Source organism: Pinus tabuliformis, chromosome 1_1 (assembly GCF_031772625.1).
Source record: "Pinus tabuliformis cultivar Carrire ecotype Pingquan chromosome 1_1, CPIR1, whole genome shotgun sequence".
NCBI lineage: Eukaryota > Viridiplantae > Streptophyta > Pinopsida > Pinales > Pinaceae > Pinus > Pinus tabuliformis.
Genome location: NC_142297.1, coordinates 958,040,677 through 958,056,279, shown reverse-complemented (window position 1 = coordinate 958,056,279; position 15,603 = coordinate 958,040,677).

Genomic DNA, 15,603 nt, shown 5'->3' with positions numbered 1-15,603 from the left:
AGAAGGGTCTATGCCATGAATTTCCTCATAAGACCAAGGGAAAACATCGCAGAAGTCCTTAAATAGGCAGGTGAAGCTTGCAGTTTCCTCAGGATTGCAATCTGCTCCAATCTGTATGTTTTCCACAATGCCTATCTTGACAGAAATATCAATGAGCAATGTCTTTGAAATTTTGCCCATGTTTCCTTCTGTATCCAAAGTTTGGATAGTCATATAGGGTGAGGAAACGATTTCTGGTATGTTAAGGGACAGGATTTGAAGAGGCATCATGTCTAAATCAGATATCGGAACACGATGGTGTGAGTCATCCCAAGGTTGCTCTTCTAAACTCGTGATCTCTCTAATAGCTTCATCCATAGGTAGGACTCGATTGAGTGGATCAAAAGAAAGAGAAGTTATGGGCGAGGAAGTGGTACCATTGGCCATAACCAAAGTGACCGGAGATTTGGATGCAGATTGAATGGCTTGGTAGGCCAATTCAGCTGGTGACAGCGACATTTTTTCTCTGTAAGTGTTAATGTCTAAAGGAACCGGTAGGATCCATGGATCGGTCTGTTCATGAGGAATAGATGAAAGCATATTGACAGTCTGTGAAACCTGGGGTGGCTGAAGAGGGAAACAACCCATTAGGGAAGAAGCCTTAAGAAGATCGGTACTGATACTGACATAAGAGTCAGGTACACCACCCACTAAGGGTACGGAGCTGCTAGGTAACAAAGAGTTATCTGGGGTGCAAAAGGAGAGTTGGTCCACTGTGACTATCTTTCCATCTAAGGGAAAGAGGATGATATGGAAGACCGAAGACACAATGACATTCATGGCATAATTCCAAGTGCGGCCCAAAAGCATATTATAGTTGAGTTTATGATCCACGACTTCAATATCTACCATTACCATTTTCCCACTCAAGGTGATGGGATAGCTAGCTAGGTAACCTTTTGGGATGAAAGTGTGGCTGTCGAAAGCTTTAAGGGAGTTTGACGGTGGGGATAGGGTTGGATAACCCAAAGCGTGCCAACATGAAGTCGACATGATGCAGGTAGAAGCACCTTCATCAATGACAGTTCTATGTATACCTTTACCTTTAGAAAAGATTTGCACCTAAAATGCAAGTTGGTGAGAAAGGGGAGGTTTACACTTTTCCATGTCAAAAATTGCAAGCATGGAATCTTGTGGGTTGATACCACCAATAGCCGAAAGCAAAGATTTCCTTTGTGCTGGGCATGTTTGTAATACTTCGAGCGCCGACATAGCCGATGGCACTTGTGCCAAGTATTCTACAATGCTGTAGTTTTGGGCGGCACGTGCAGATGTATTGTGTGTTGTGCATCAAAGTGCCCCTTTAGGGGGTCGAATTACAAGGTCAGCAACCCGCCTTTCAATATGCAAATCGTTGGGCGGCGGTGGGTTTGGACTTGAGGAGGGTTCCTCTACATGAGTGATAGGAGCTCCATAAGATTTGGCTCTTGTTTGTAGATCTACCGTTTCAAAGGTGTAAATCGTAGAAGATCCTTCACCAGTTAAAGGATGTTGCGAACTATCATTGCCCCTTTGCAGTGGTTGGGGTTGGTTTGCAATAAGGTTTTGCTGTCACTGAGTGGGGAAAGGATTATTTAGGACAGCGGTGGTCCTACTAGTATCCTTTTGAGCAATTTATTCTGTGCATTCTTAAAGACGTGGACAATGATAGGTCATGTGGTCTTCAACACAGATTTTGCAAGGAAATATGGTGGGTTTATCCTTTCCATCGTCAAGAGGCGCAGCGACCTTCTGTTTTGGGTTTTGCTGCTTTGTTGACTGCTCTTTAGAAGGAGCAGTATTTTTCTTATTCTTCTTTTTCTTACCACCAGGATGTTGCATAGACTACATAGAGTTTATCGTGGTGGTAGGAAGAGCAATCAATTTGGTAGTAGTGGAAGCATTGGAGTTGCGAGGGGCATTGGGGATTACATCGTAAAGAGTGCCAGACTGTGAATATATCAGATCTAAGTGTTGGGCACAATGTATGGATTGGTCTTCTGTGACTGCACCACCTAAGGTGACATCCTTAGCGATTTGGGAGAGTAGAGGCTTGCAGAACCAATCTGCTAAGAGATAGTCTGGGAAGGGAGCTTTAACTAACCTCTACCTACATCTCCATTCATGTATATGATCAGAGATGTGGGTGGCGGTACCCTGACGTTATTAAGTGAGGAGTTTCGTCCCAGTCTCATAGCGAATGGGTAGCTGGAAGTGCTTTAAGAATTCCATCGCTAGAACGTCAAAGGTATTTACTGATGTGCGTGGTAACTCAATGTACCACTTAGCTACGTTGCCAGTGAGGGTGTGGGGAAAAAGACGTAACCGGACACTGTCATCCACCATGGAGTTAGGAACACTCCAAAGATGGTAGTTGGTGATATGAGTGCCCGAATCCTCCCCTTGTTTCCCATCGAACTTGGGGATGTCTGTTGGTATTTTATGCGGGATTGGTGGCCATTGTAAGTTATGATAGATGGGGTCATTTGTAAGTTTGTACAAGTTGGGGATATCCAACGTTGCCAAGAAAGGAAAATTGTGTGGTGCCCCCAACTCAGACCAAGGCGATGACATATGACATGAGGAACCTTGCGGTCCTCCCATTGTTTGAGTCCCAATATTATACATGGGTTGCGTGGTATAGTAGTTGCCTTGAGGTATGGCGTTGTAGTGTGGATTTCCATGGGGATTTTGATACTGGGGTATAGAATTGCCCCTAGGATAAGTGGTGCCCCCTTGAATCATTTGAATTTGTGAGTAGGGTGCCCCATGGATTGGTTGGGACCTCCTTGAGGATTCCCGCCCATCACAGAACTAACCATTTGTCCTTGATTGACATAAGGAATGCTCATGTCAATTAGCGACTGACCATGCATGCCTGAGAACGGAGGGGGAACTGTTATGTTCCCTACCGGCATGTGCATATTGGGAATGCCCCCAGATATTTGAATCTGGGGAATTGAACTGTACAATGGCAGCCAACCATATTGTTGGTGGATGGGAACTGTGCCTATATTGCTATATTGAGCATTATAGGGAGTGCTATATGTAGCACTTGTCGAAGGTATGTAGTTTGACACTAAAGGGGTGGAACCCGGCATTGGCTAGGTTCCACTCGTAGAGGGTGTCATGTGAGTGGTTGTACCTGGGAAAAATGGGATAGCGGGGTTCGCCATTACCGGTGTTGTGGTGACTGTCGACTGGGGAAGTGGTGGAGGACCAAAAGTGTCCCTAAAGTCCCACGACCCATTAGTCGTCGACGGGATAGATGGAAATGTTCCAACTACCGAAGCAGGAAGTACAGGTACCGCAGGATCCAAGATTGGGTCCGACGGATTTGTAAGCAGAGGGTTTAAGGGAGGAAGGAATCCTTTGGTAAAGAAATTCTTCGGAAAACTTGAATCATTGGTTGTCCAAATAGATTATGTGTGAGATCTGGGAGACTGATTCCCCGAAGATGGGGAATCCAGTTCACTGGAGCTCGGTGGATCTTCCACAATGAGTGGAGGAAGTCCTAGCAATCATCTAGATTGACGACGAGGGCTGGATGTAGCCACGGTGACCATTAATTTTTATCAATAAATTTTATCATGATATTTGTTAAAGTCTCAAAATGATAACACGCAGGTGCCTAAAAAAATATAAAAAATACACTAAGTTGATCAATCAGCAAATAGAGGGAAATTACCCTGTCTGATAAGCACCAATCATTGGAGATGAAACCCAGTATCTCAATGAATAACAAAGAAGGTTGGCCAGATGTACAGTTATGGTTACTCTAGAGCTTCGCCCGAACCTCAAATTGAGGGGCCAAGTACTCTCGTGAAGATGAGCACCCTCCCAAAAACTAAAGACAAAGTAGATCCGTCTATGTTAGGTACCAGGACAGCCCGTCCCAGTCACCTTATGTAAGTCCCTAAAAGTTTGGCCACTAAAGATACCTCAGATCACAGACACCACTGGGGGGGACATAGTCATAGACAGCACACTGTGTGGGCAGGATACCTGAGTCCCCGACTCAGCTCCGAAATCCCTGAAGGGATCCCTAATACACAGAATACCCAAAGGAGTTGTAAGAGAAGGTGAGCTACCTTCACTTACAGTCTGATGTTGTCTCATATTTTGCTCCACTTTTATTGGAGTGGTCCTGGTAGAATGAGTGTAGAAGGAATTTTTCTCTCTTTTAATGACACTAGTTTGGTTTTTGACCTTGGGCAGTTTACTCACACTGCCTATCCCAAGATCCTAGCTTGCACTAATGTTTGCTTGCTCAATAAAGAGTTACTAATTGATTTTAGGTAAATTTTATGTGTACTTGATTATTTCCTTCAGTAGGGGAGTTGATGTATGAAATGTGATGAGACTCTGACTCAATAAATCATGCAGAAGACAATGCTTTAAAAAAATTTCACTTTGATGAAAACAAGTTGTATTCTACAGGTGAGAGTTTTTCACATATTCATATGATTTCCATGCATCTTAGTCATTTAACACATGCATAACCAAAGGACTTCTTTCCAATGTTTCTTAACAACTACTTGAAACCAAAATAGAGAAGCTTTTAACCAACTAAACAGAAGGATGAATAAAAAATGTGGGTCTTTCTTTCGTAAAAAAATGCTTTTAAGAAAGAAAAACAAAACTTATGTCCCAAAAAAAAAATAAAAAAAAAAATAGGACACCTATTTTGCTAGCAAAATGCAATAACAGATCTTCTTTCAGTCCATAAGAAGGCTTCCTATCCCTTTTGGCTTACAAACACAGCTGGAAATCAAGGTTTTGGGAGACTAACGCTCTATAGTAGTGGCCACAAAGAGTTAATAGGTCCACTAATGCTCCCTGTGAGAAGACACAGTGCTTTATAAATCTCTGTGTAGTCTGCTAACCTGCGTTAGTGCGGGAAATCAGTCAAAAATAGGCTTTCTAGATCAGATTCAGAGACAAATACATGTAGGCAAGATGGAACAAGATATTTGGTGGGTTAGAAAGGGATTGCAGAAGTATAGGGAGCCATTAGAAGGAGGAGAAAACCAAGAACTGTCCGGGAAAACCGGGAACTAGATGTATAGTCCCTAGCAGAGTCGCCAATTCTACTATAGGATAAAATGCACAGTGTATGGAGAATGAAGATACCCTCAAAGGTCTTCCTGGGACCTTTGGAAGACTGTAAGATTATCTACAACCGTCACAAAGTTACATGCATGTTCATAAACAATAACTAACTATCAAAGTATGAGAAGGAGATTACCTCAAGCCTCTGTGTAGATTTGCTGGAGAGCACAATGCAACTAGGTGGAAGTCCCCTGAGCCGGCTCCAGATCAAGTCCTACACATAGAAGAGACAAGCATAATCACAGCATACAACTCTGATAACTAATACATGAATACATAAAAGAACATCTAGTTACATATAACTAAGCTACTCATGCTAAAATGTATTGGACAAACAACTGAATGAATGATAGTACCAACACCACAGAGTAGACAGTACAACTACAGTTCTATATTAATATTGGAAGAGTGATTACAACCATCTGTTGCATCAGCCTTCCTTTACCCCTCCAGCTTCTCTCTCTCTCTCCCTTCTTGCCAACTTCTTATGATATGAGACAATGCTCAACAGTCAAGTATGCTATCCTTTCAAATGCTCTGACCCCTTTCACCATAGCCCTAACTTTGCTTATGTAGCAATTGAGTTAGGGTTGCCAAGTTCCTCCTTGAGTTCCCTAGGGCAAAAGCAATGAACTTGCCATGCTTTTTAGCTCTTTCCCATTTGCCTCCTTCTTTCGGATTAGAAATCCTCCAAATAGGTCAATTTTGGATGTTTCCTTGCTTTTCTTGAGTAATTTTAGGAACAAATATCTAGATATTTATGAGTCAATTCATTCCTTTGACCCTTAGAACTTCACCAAGTTTCACTAACGTTGTCCCCTTACTAGAAACTTGAGTTAGTAGGGTCACTAACACACCCTTAGGCTTGCAAACAAGCTTTATAAAGTAGGTTGTTAGTGCATAGCCAGCGTTAGTGTGGAATCAAGGCCTATGATTGTGGTCTTTACTTCAACTATCATGTCTTTCCCCTTTGAGTTGATGAGGAGGTCAATTTGTTGTATAACAGGACAGTGTGGTTTTGGATGTGTGGTACTGTTGTTGAGCATACGTTGTATATGTTGTACATGTTGCATCTATGGTATGTGCACTTGTGGTGTTGTGTATGCATATCATGTGTACATGTTATTTATGCAATGTTATGTACAGCATGGTACAAATAGGGTTGTGGGAATATTTCATATGGGGTGTTGTATACATATTTTATTGTCTTCATGATGTATATGTGGTGTGTGTGCATATGGTGCTCTATGCATGTTGGATATGCAGTGTTGTGTATGGATGATGCTATGTACATGTTGGATATGCAGTGCTATTTACACGTGGTGTTTCGTGCATGTTGTAAATATGGTGTTATGTACATATGGTGTTGTGTGCATGATTGTGCAAGTGGTGTTGTGAGAATTTGGTGCCGTGTACATGTTGTACATAGGGTGCTATGAGCATGCGGTGTTGTGTACATGTCGTGCATGTGATGCTATGTACATATGGTGTCACATACACATCGTGCGTGTGAAACTGTGTACATGTGGTATTGTGTACATGTTGTACAGTGGTGTAGTGTACATGTGGCATTGTGTACATGTTGTGCAAGTGGCGCCGTGTACATGTGATGTTGTGAACATGTTGTGCTGGTTGTGCAATTTATAGGTGGTATTGTGTACATGTTGTACATATGGTACTGGAGTACATGTGGTATTGTGTGCATGTCGTCGATGTTGTGTTATGGGCATGTGGTATTATGTATATGGATGATGTATTCATGGTATTGTGGTGCGTGTATTCGTTGTGTAGTACTCTGTGTAGGTACATGCACTGGGTGGTATTTCACATCGGGTATAGATGGATGCATTGTATTGTATACTGGGTGTAGGTGTATGTGTTGTGTTAGCTACCTATACCAATAGGTTTCATTTTTCATGATTGGCAGAGGAAGTGCCAATATGATCTACTTTGGTGATACAAAGATCTCATATTCTGGTGGAAGACATATACTTACATTTGGTTGATGCTGCCCTACTTCTGAATGGGTGATCCAACAGCCTAAGCTGGGTCATGCCATGTTTCAATTTTTGTTGTAGATTAGAGAAAGAAATCTGTCCAAACAGTTCAATCTTGGCAGGTAAAGTAGTTAGGTAGAGAATGAAGGTTCCCAACTGTTTAATCTGGGGCCTTGGAAGCAATAAGGCTAGCCTTAGATAGAAAATCAAAAGAAAAAAGCCAAAGGAAAAGAAAAGGCACAAAAGGGTCTGCAAGTCTAAATGCACCCTCCTTGAAGTAACAAAAAATGCTAGGCAATAGAATGGGTAGGTAGTTGGGGTTGCAGAAAGCATGGTTTATGGCACTTCACTGGCCTAAGCAAAGCTAAAAACATGGTGCCAGTGCAGGTCTCTTATTCAGCAGTTTTGCAACAATACAATGAAGCATGTCTAACTTCCAGATTATCCCCCATCAAATTCATTGCTAACATCCCAATACTACCTATGTTCATGAAAGAAAGTCAAAATCTTTTGTTGGTTCTTGTCTCTTTAAGAGCCACATTTCTTGTGTAAAATTCTTTTCATTTTGATCTACTTCCTAAACTAAGTTGATTTCATATAAAACTTAGTGTTTTACCCCCTCATCCCCTTCCTCCACTCATATTAACTCCTAACTTCTTATTATCTAAATCCCCTATGTTCCCCTTTCCCTTACTATTATAAACACTATGGTGTATAAACCCCAAGCAATGTATAAATATCCCACCCCCTTGGCATTATATAGCCATATGTCTAAAGTCAGGGATTAAATTGACCTCTGGTCAGTTTAACAACCTAAGCCCTACCCCTCTTTTCCCTTCAGAAACCTTTGAAACCATTTACCCACTTCATTTGCAAAAAGACCTTGTAAAAAACCCACTATTACCCCTAACTCACGTTATTTGCAAAATGCAACAAAAAACCCATTCTTCCGCTTTACCCAAAGTTTGGCGCAATACGCATTTCATAAAAAATACATTGAAAAACCCATATAATTCGCCAAAATCCAAAGTCCCCGCTGGGCACGCATTTCAAAGAAAATATTAAAATATTCCCGCACTGCTGCCGTATTGTCCTGGCGCCTTAGCGATCCGTCAACCGTCGGATCTGGGTTTTTCCATCCGACGGCCCACATTCATATCGGGTCGGCCCCGATGACCGCACTTTACCGCCCGAGAAACTGTCAGAGGGTGACGTCAGGCCTCTGCCACGCATCACCCCCATATTTTCTCGGGCCGCCCTCTGACAATACCATGACCGTATCCAGAGCGGTCCGAGAAAAACCAGTTACCGCTTGTGCTTTACCGCCATGCCCACGTCATTGCTACGTCACGCCCACGTCAGTTCGACTTGGCGCCTTGTCAGCACCCCCGCCCGCCAACGCTTCGACATGTCCGCCACCTATGCAATCCCCGTGGACCACTCACAGGCCGCCACGTCACTTGATGACGTCACGCTGACGTCACCTGACCCTAACCCCACCTGATGACGTCATGCTGACGTCATCCAAAAAAAGCGCCAATAACCCGAAAAGTCCATATTTCAGCCAAAATTCATGTTTTTTGTCACTTTTGCCAAAAAGACTGTTGCTCACCTCTGCATGCAAATTACGACCATCCGTCGCCAACCTGCAGAAATCGACCCGAAGACCGTTGGCGCCTTCAACCCACCTGCATTTGTAACCATTGCCGGCAATTCACCAGGTATTTATCCAAATCATTCCCTCCGCGCTTGGTTGTGTCCATAATTATCCGAAACTAAGTTAAAAAGAGTGAGGAAGCTTGTATTTACCAGCAAATCCCCGGTGGCCAGCCTTCATTTTCAATTGTTGAGTCGAAATTCACCTGCAGAGCCTCGTTTAGCCAAGTTTTCACAAAATCTACAGTCAGTCCGCGCATTCGTGGACTTAAAACCTGAGCTGCGCAAATTCACCAGGAAAACAGTGGTACTAGTCCCTGCATATGCTCAATTAACTCTCTTTGGAGCACTTTAAACTATTCTCACCACAGTTTACCCCATTTTTCCTTGCAATTTGCCTCACTGTTGCAAAAGTACCCCTCTGTGTTGTTCTGCCCACTGAAACCAGTTCTAGTACAAGTCATAGTACTACTTAACCATGGAAACACCAGTAGCCCTAGATATTCAACCTCTGAATGCCCCACACAGAGAGCTAGAGTGGAAGGCCCTGGGTGATAGAGATTACCAGATGATAGACTCATTTGCCATGAGTTCCAAATTTAACATTCACCTGCAAAATGAGTTAAAGGCCCAATACCTCAGTGGAGCTGATATTTTAGGAATTTGGGATTCCAATTTGCCCATTTACAATCTCCCTCAAGTCAATGTCCTCCCAGACTTGATAAATCAATGCCGTTCCAGCTATGATCCATGTCAAAGAGCTGTCCTTAGCCCCTCAGGCTCAGTATTGTTCCATATCACCCCTGAGGCCATAAATGAGATGCTGCACTTTCACACTGCAAAGCCACTGACTCCTCTCTCCATCAATGACTTGCTAAAGAAAGGGGGCAAGCTGTCCAGTGCTCAAATCATCAAAATTAATCAGTTATTCGTTCAACCAAGCTCTGAAGTTGTGAGAACCCCTCCTATAGGATATCAATATCTCAATGAGCTGGGCAAAATGCTTGTGGATTTGATCAGTTACATCCTGGGTTATGGGTCACATGAGGATGTTGATGAAACCATTATGGCCATGCTGTCCATATTCTCCCCTGGAATGCCTCCTGCTGTGCACTATGATTTTGCTACATACATTGCCAATAAGATTCATGAACAATTGATGAATCTAGAAAGGGAAAAGGTGTTTAAATACACTAGGTACATCTATCACTTGTTCTTATTTTATCAACCAGATGCTTTCCCTGTTCCTCTCAAGAAGCTAAATGCCCAGGGAAACCCAAGGTCTGTGGTGTTTTGGTCTTCAGTCTTTCATCATATAACTTTTTCACCATACACCTACTGTGAATTCATAGACCTTTTTATCCACCCAGCTATGACCTTGTTATTGGGTGTCCCTCCTCCAAGATTGACAGATGAGATGCAAAGGATACTTCACCTCTCAAAGGCCTACAGCATTGGTGATTGGTACTTTTACCAACACCATACAGTAATCAGAGTATATGGCTGTGAGTTGAACCCTTATAGGCTGCCAAGATATGTCCCTATGAGACTTTTTGCCTTAGAGTATTTTAGGCAGTTTGGAAATGCAGACTTTGTCCATTTCCACAGTAAAAACAAGAAGGTGCAACTAAAAGTAAGGAACCAGCTAGGCCCATTTCTATACAACAAAAGGGAGGAAGGATGGAAGGAAGCAGATTTGATCCTAGAGACCCTCAAATTGCAAACCAGTTTCCAATGGGTACCTTATGACCCTAATCATTTCATTTCCCTCAGGAGGGTAAAATACAAATTGGGTGGCTATGCTCATGTTAGACTGCCTCATATTGAGAAATATGCCAATTCATTAAGCTGGAAAGAGGGCACTCTAGAAGAGCCAATGACTAGAGAGCAAATGCTACAAAGAGAGGCAAAGAATATTGAGAAAGAGGCTGACTTGGAAACTTGTGGGCAGGTTTCCTCTTCCTATCAAAGGCAACTTGGAGCAGCTGCCTCATCCTCTACAGCCCAGCAGCAAGCAGCCGGAACTGTTCAACAGGAATCCAGCAAGGATAAAGGGAAGCAGATGGAGCAGGAACAGCCACCTCCTATAGCAGAACAGCAAGCAAAAAAGCAAGCAGAAAAGCAAGCAGAACAGCAAGCAGAAAAGCAAGTAGAACAACAAGAAGAAGGGCAAAAAGAGGGGCAGCCAATATGGCAAGAACAAACAGCTGAAGCCCCAATATCCACTGAGAAATAGGCTCAAGAGAATGTGCCTCCTAGGCAAGAAAAGACAGTGGAGGCCTCAGTGCTACAAACTCCATAGAAAGAAGAAAAAGGAAAGAAGAGGGATAGAGAGCAGGAGACTCCCCTCACCACATCCACAAATCAAGGGGAGAAAAGGCAGAGAATGAATCCCCTCTCCAAGGAAGAAATGCCTATTGGGCAATCATTGGGCATGGGCCCACCAAGCATGGAGGCATCTGCCAATTCCTTTCAGCAGGAACAAGAAAGAACCCTTGGAGGAGAGGTCAACTCCTCAAGTCAGCAAAGGAGAGCCGAGACAGGCATCAAGCAACAATTCATTGACATAAAAAAGAGAAATGAGCCACTCAGGCTCCAGATCTACAACCAGTTGCTTAAGATGGCCCCTACCAATCAGCAGAGGCTTATGTCAGCTTATGACATAACGGAGGGGAAGATGACCATGAGTCATTTCATGCCAACCATGCTGCAGCCACAGTCAGCTGCAGACTATATAAGAACCAACCTTGAGGTTCTTGCAAAAGACATCCACCCTATGGACCAAATAGAACTTCACAAGCAAACGGGTGAGATGGTCTATTCGACATTGGCAGACAAGACATTCACGGCACATAGGTTGGAAAATAGCCTGAACAATACAGCTGCCCAACTTGAGTTGGAGAAGGCATCCTCTCAGGCCAAAGACAACAGGATCAGGTCTTTGGAGGATATAATCATAGAGCTTGGGCATGACCCAAAGGATCCAAAAGCTATACAAACGCTGCTGAAAATAAGAGATGCAGACCTTGCAGCTCTAAGAAAGATGATTAAAATCCCAGCAACCCTTCACCCTCAAACAGAAGAGGTTGCCCAGCAAAGACAAGACCAGGATGTAGCAACATTGCTGGTAGGACTGCATAAGCAGCTGGTGCAAACACAAGGAAAGCTGGAAGAGACAGAGGCTGCACTGCAGGCAGCCCTACAGCAGAAAGAAGGAGGTCAAACTTCTCAGCCCCCTCCAGAGATCATAAACCTTGAGGAGCTCCCACAGACTACTGCTCCTCCCACAGGGCAGACAGCTCAAACAACTCCATCAACATCAGCACCAGCACCAACCTCAGAGCAGGCTCCGAGCCTTGATATGCAGAAGTTGATGAGTGAAATCAAGATCCTAGAAGCCCAGATGGCAGAGCTGAATGAAGCCAAGGAGAATTTAGTTAAGCTGAATGAAAAATATGACAAATCTAAGCAGAATGTAGCTGAAAAAGGAAGAGAAATAAAAGCTCTTAAGGAGAAGATAAAGGAGCTGGAGAAAGAGCTCACCCTTGACAAAGTGGTGGCTGAGGTCAAAACAGTTTTATGGGCCAACATTGGCCAATCAATAACAGATCAATGGCAGTATATAGAGACTATTCATGAGCAAATGGAGCTCATAGGCAAAGCACACAAGGAAGTCCAAAGGGCAAGGGCATCTCTAGGCAATATGCCTGAGATAGCCAATAGAATGATTAATGTCCTCAATAACCGCACAGGTCCTCAGCTGGCAGCAATGGGAATCCCCAATAGAACTGAAACCATCCTGCTGATAAAGAGGGTCCTCACATTGAGAAGCCTGGTACAAACATTGGATAGAAGAAGCCAGGACATGCAAACAGAAGTAAACAAGTTCATGGACAAGTTTGCAGCATTACAAGGCAGAGGTCTTCCTGGCTTGCTGAACAGCGCAGGGAGACTACTATCACATGAGAACTATGCAAAAAGGGTAAATACATTTGCCACCAATCAGATCACTGTAGGATCAAGCACTTCAGAGCAAACAGGACCAGCATCTGGGCAAAGTCTCTATGACAGAGTAGAGAACTTATTTTTTATTATGAATGAGATCAGACATTTGTTTGAAGTGCCTCCAAACTTCTACAAATACACAGAGGCAGATGAAACCTTAGATGCAATTTTGAGACATCAATTGCCTACACAGGAGTGGTGGACCAGAATGATACAGTTGTTGCTGTAAACAGGAGGCTTTCATCAAAGTTTTTTCATCAAAAAACATAAATCATCATGTTCAGAAAATGTGATGCATACACTATGACTGGAGAAGAGTGGACTGAGCCAGCTCAGCAAACCAATTCGGCCACTAAAGCAATACTGACAGCTACAGATGACAGGGCCGAGAAAGCTACAGCGTGACAAAGCCATAAAGACACATCATTCAGCATTAATGCAGAACGCTCAACCGACTCAGTGGCCTCCAAAGGTCAAAAAGACTTCTGACAGAATTAAAGAGTATTCATTTTGTATTTAGAGCAGCAATAACTTCCTTATCTGCTATTTTGTAAAGTTGGTGAGCGTATTTAATTTATCAAGTGACTCAGCGGTTCAGATATTTTGTGAAACCGATTTGTATATATTCCCCCTCGCATAAGCTTGCAGGGGTTGTTGTTTCTTGTGAAAAAGGAGAACTCGGCTGTAATTTCTGGAAGAATAATACAAACAAAGCTTGGAGTTTACAGAATTTGGGTCTTACTGATGCATGCTGTCTTGGAACCATTGAATGCTACAGGATTCTAGTGCTATGGCTTGATATAATAAGTTTTCTCTATCTCTGTTAATGTTTTATTATCTGTTTAAATCATATCTCTCATATGTTGTTCTAAATTTAGGAAGAAAGAAAAAGAATAGCTCAGGACTTGTCCATGGAGACACCCTGATTTCAATCTTTCTTACTATTAATGTTTTCTACAGGCTCAGCTGTTTAATTGGAATTCTTAACTGCTCCAATAAATCCTGAATCTTTCACAGTTTCTATTTAGTAATTCATGTATGCTACTAAGTAGAAATTGCTGTTCAATTTGTTATCACACTGTCTGTAATTCCATATCTCACTGTTTCACTCACTAATCAGAACTTATATCAAGGAATAGCCATCTAGCCTTGCAGTAAAACTTTCTCCCTCACAGGCACCAGGACTGTCTCACATTTTCGACTCCATATGCCCAATGGACTAGCATTTTCCAAACATTTCATGCCCTTCTCACAACAACAGTTCACAACCAAAATTTCAAACAAAAAACTGAAACTTATAACTAGCCTAAAATCTTCACAAAACAGAGCTAAAACTTAAAGAGAGAGCCCTCTCTGATTATAGGTAGGCTAGGACCTATAATCCAAAGCTTGGTTAGTGGTTACCCCGGCTGTATTCCCTTGGGAGTCAAAGGGAAAAACCTGGGTGTTAACATGTTGTATGTCAAGTGTATATGCATGTATTGCATGGTGTGGTATGTCATGTCATTGTATGTGTGTGATGCACACTATGTATCTATGCACATGGTTGAGGAGAAGGCATTGGGTGTTTGTCGAGTGTAGAAACTAAGACGGAGTGCGTATGGAATAAAGATGAAGATAGAAGCTAAGGATTGAGGAAAGGATAAGTATCATCATTTTATTTTAATTTTATTATGCATGTGATTTATGACTATGGTATATAATGATTATATGTGATCTATGATTTTGGTTTATTATGGTTACATGTGATTTATGATTTTGATATATGATGGTTGTGTTTTGAGCTAACCTGATGTGATATTTTTATACATGTTTATTTGGTCAAAGATGCTAGTTTGACTTCTTGTGACGGGAAGCAAATAGGATTCCAAGTGTACCTTATTGACGAACTACCAATGAGGTATGATTTTAAGCTATTTCAATTTATTTTGATTCTAATGGAAGTTATGTTCTTGGTATAGGAAGAATGAACATGCCTAGTTGGGTGGTTGAAATCGACCACAAGAATTAGCAGCAACAACGAAAGAAATTGGAATATGTAGCAATATGTTGGTAAAGCACTTCAGGAACAGGGAAATTGTGGGGCATTGGTACCCAATAATGTCCATTGATTTCCATGAGCATGCTTTGACCGATATGGTAGTTTTGAGGTAGGTATATGCCTTGGTCTTTGAATCTTCTAATGTGAGGAAGCCTTACCAAGGGATGGACTACCCAGGATGGGGGTGCCAGTGGAACTTGGAAGGTGAGTGATTGCATGGAAGAGGTGACTGAATTCCCTAGGGACTGTGTAGCAGAGAAGGGAAGGTCACGGATGGATTTGTTTTGGTCATTAGCATTTCCATATGGAATCAGATGCACATTGGGAGTGCACCCTGGGACAATGAGCCGGTAACTGTTCGCTAAGAGGACAAGTGGCATAGGATTATAGTGTTGGACATTGGATGCATATTTGACTTTGCAGTGGATTCTGGACTTCCTGGGAAGGAGGTGAATCCTAGTATTACTTTGAGGGTGGAGGTGTGAGCCTCTGGATTCCCTTGTTGTGGATTCATATTATTTTATTTTCTGGTTGAGAAAATGTACATATGTGTATATGTATATGTGGTTATTGTAAATATCGTAATGAGCTATGTTATAAAGCTCCAATATGCGGTATGTTGTCATGTTGTCATGATGTTTTGATTTTGAGCAGATCTTTCATTGTAAATACTGCAACGAGTTGTGTTATAAAGCTCCATGGGCAGTATGTTTTGTTTTCAGCAGTCATGTTGGTTATAGGTGTCATTGAACACCGAGGATGGTGTTCTCCCAA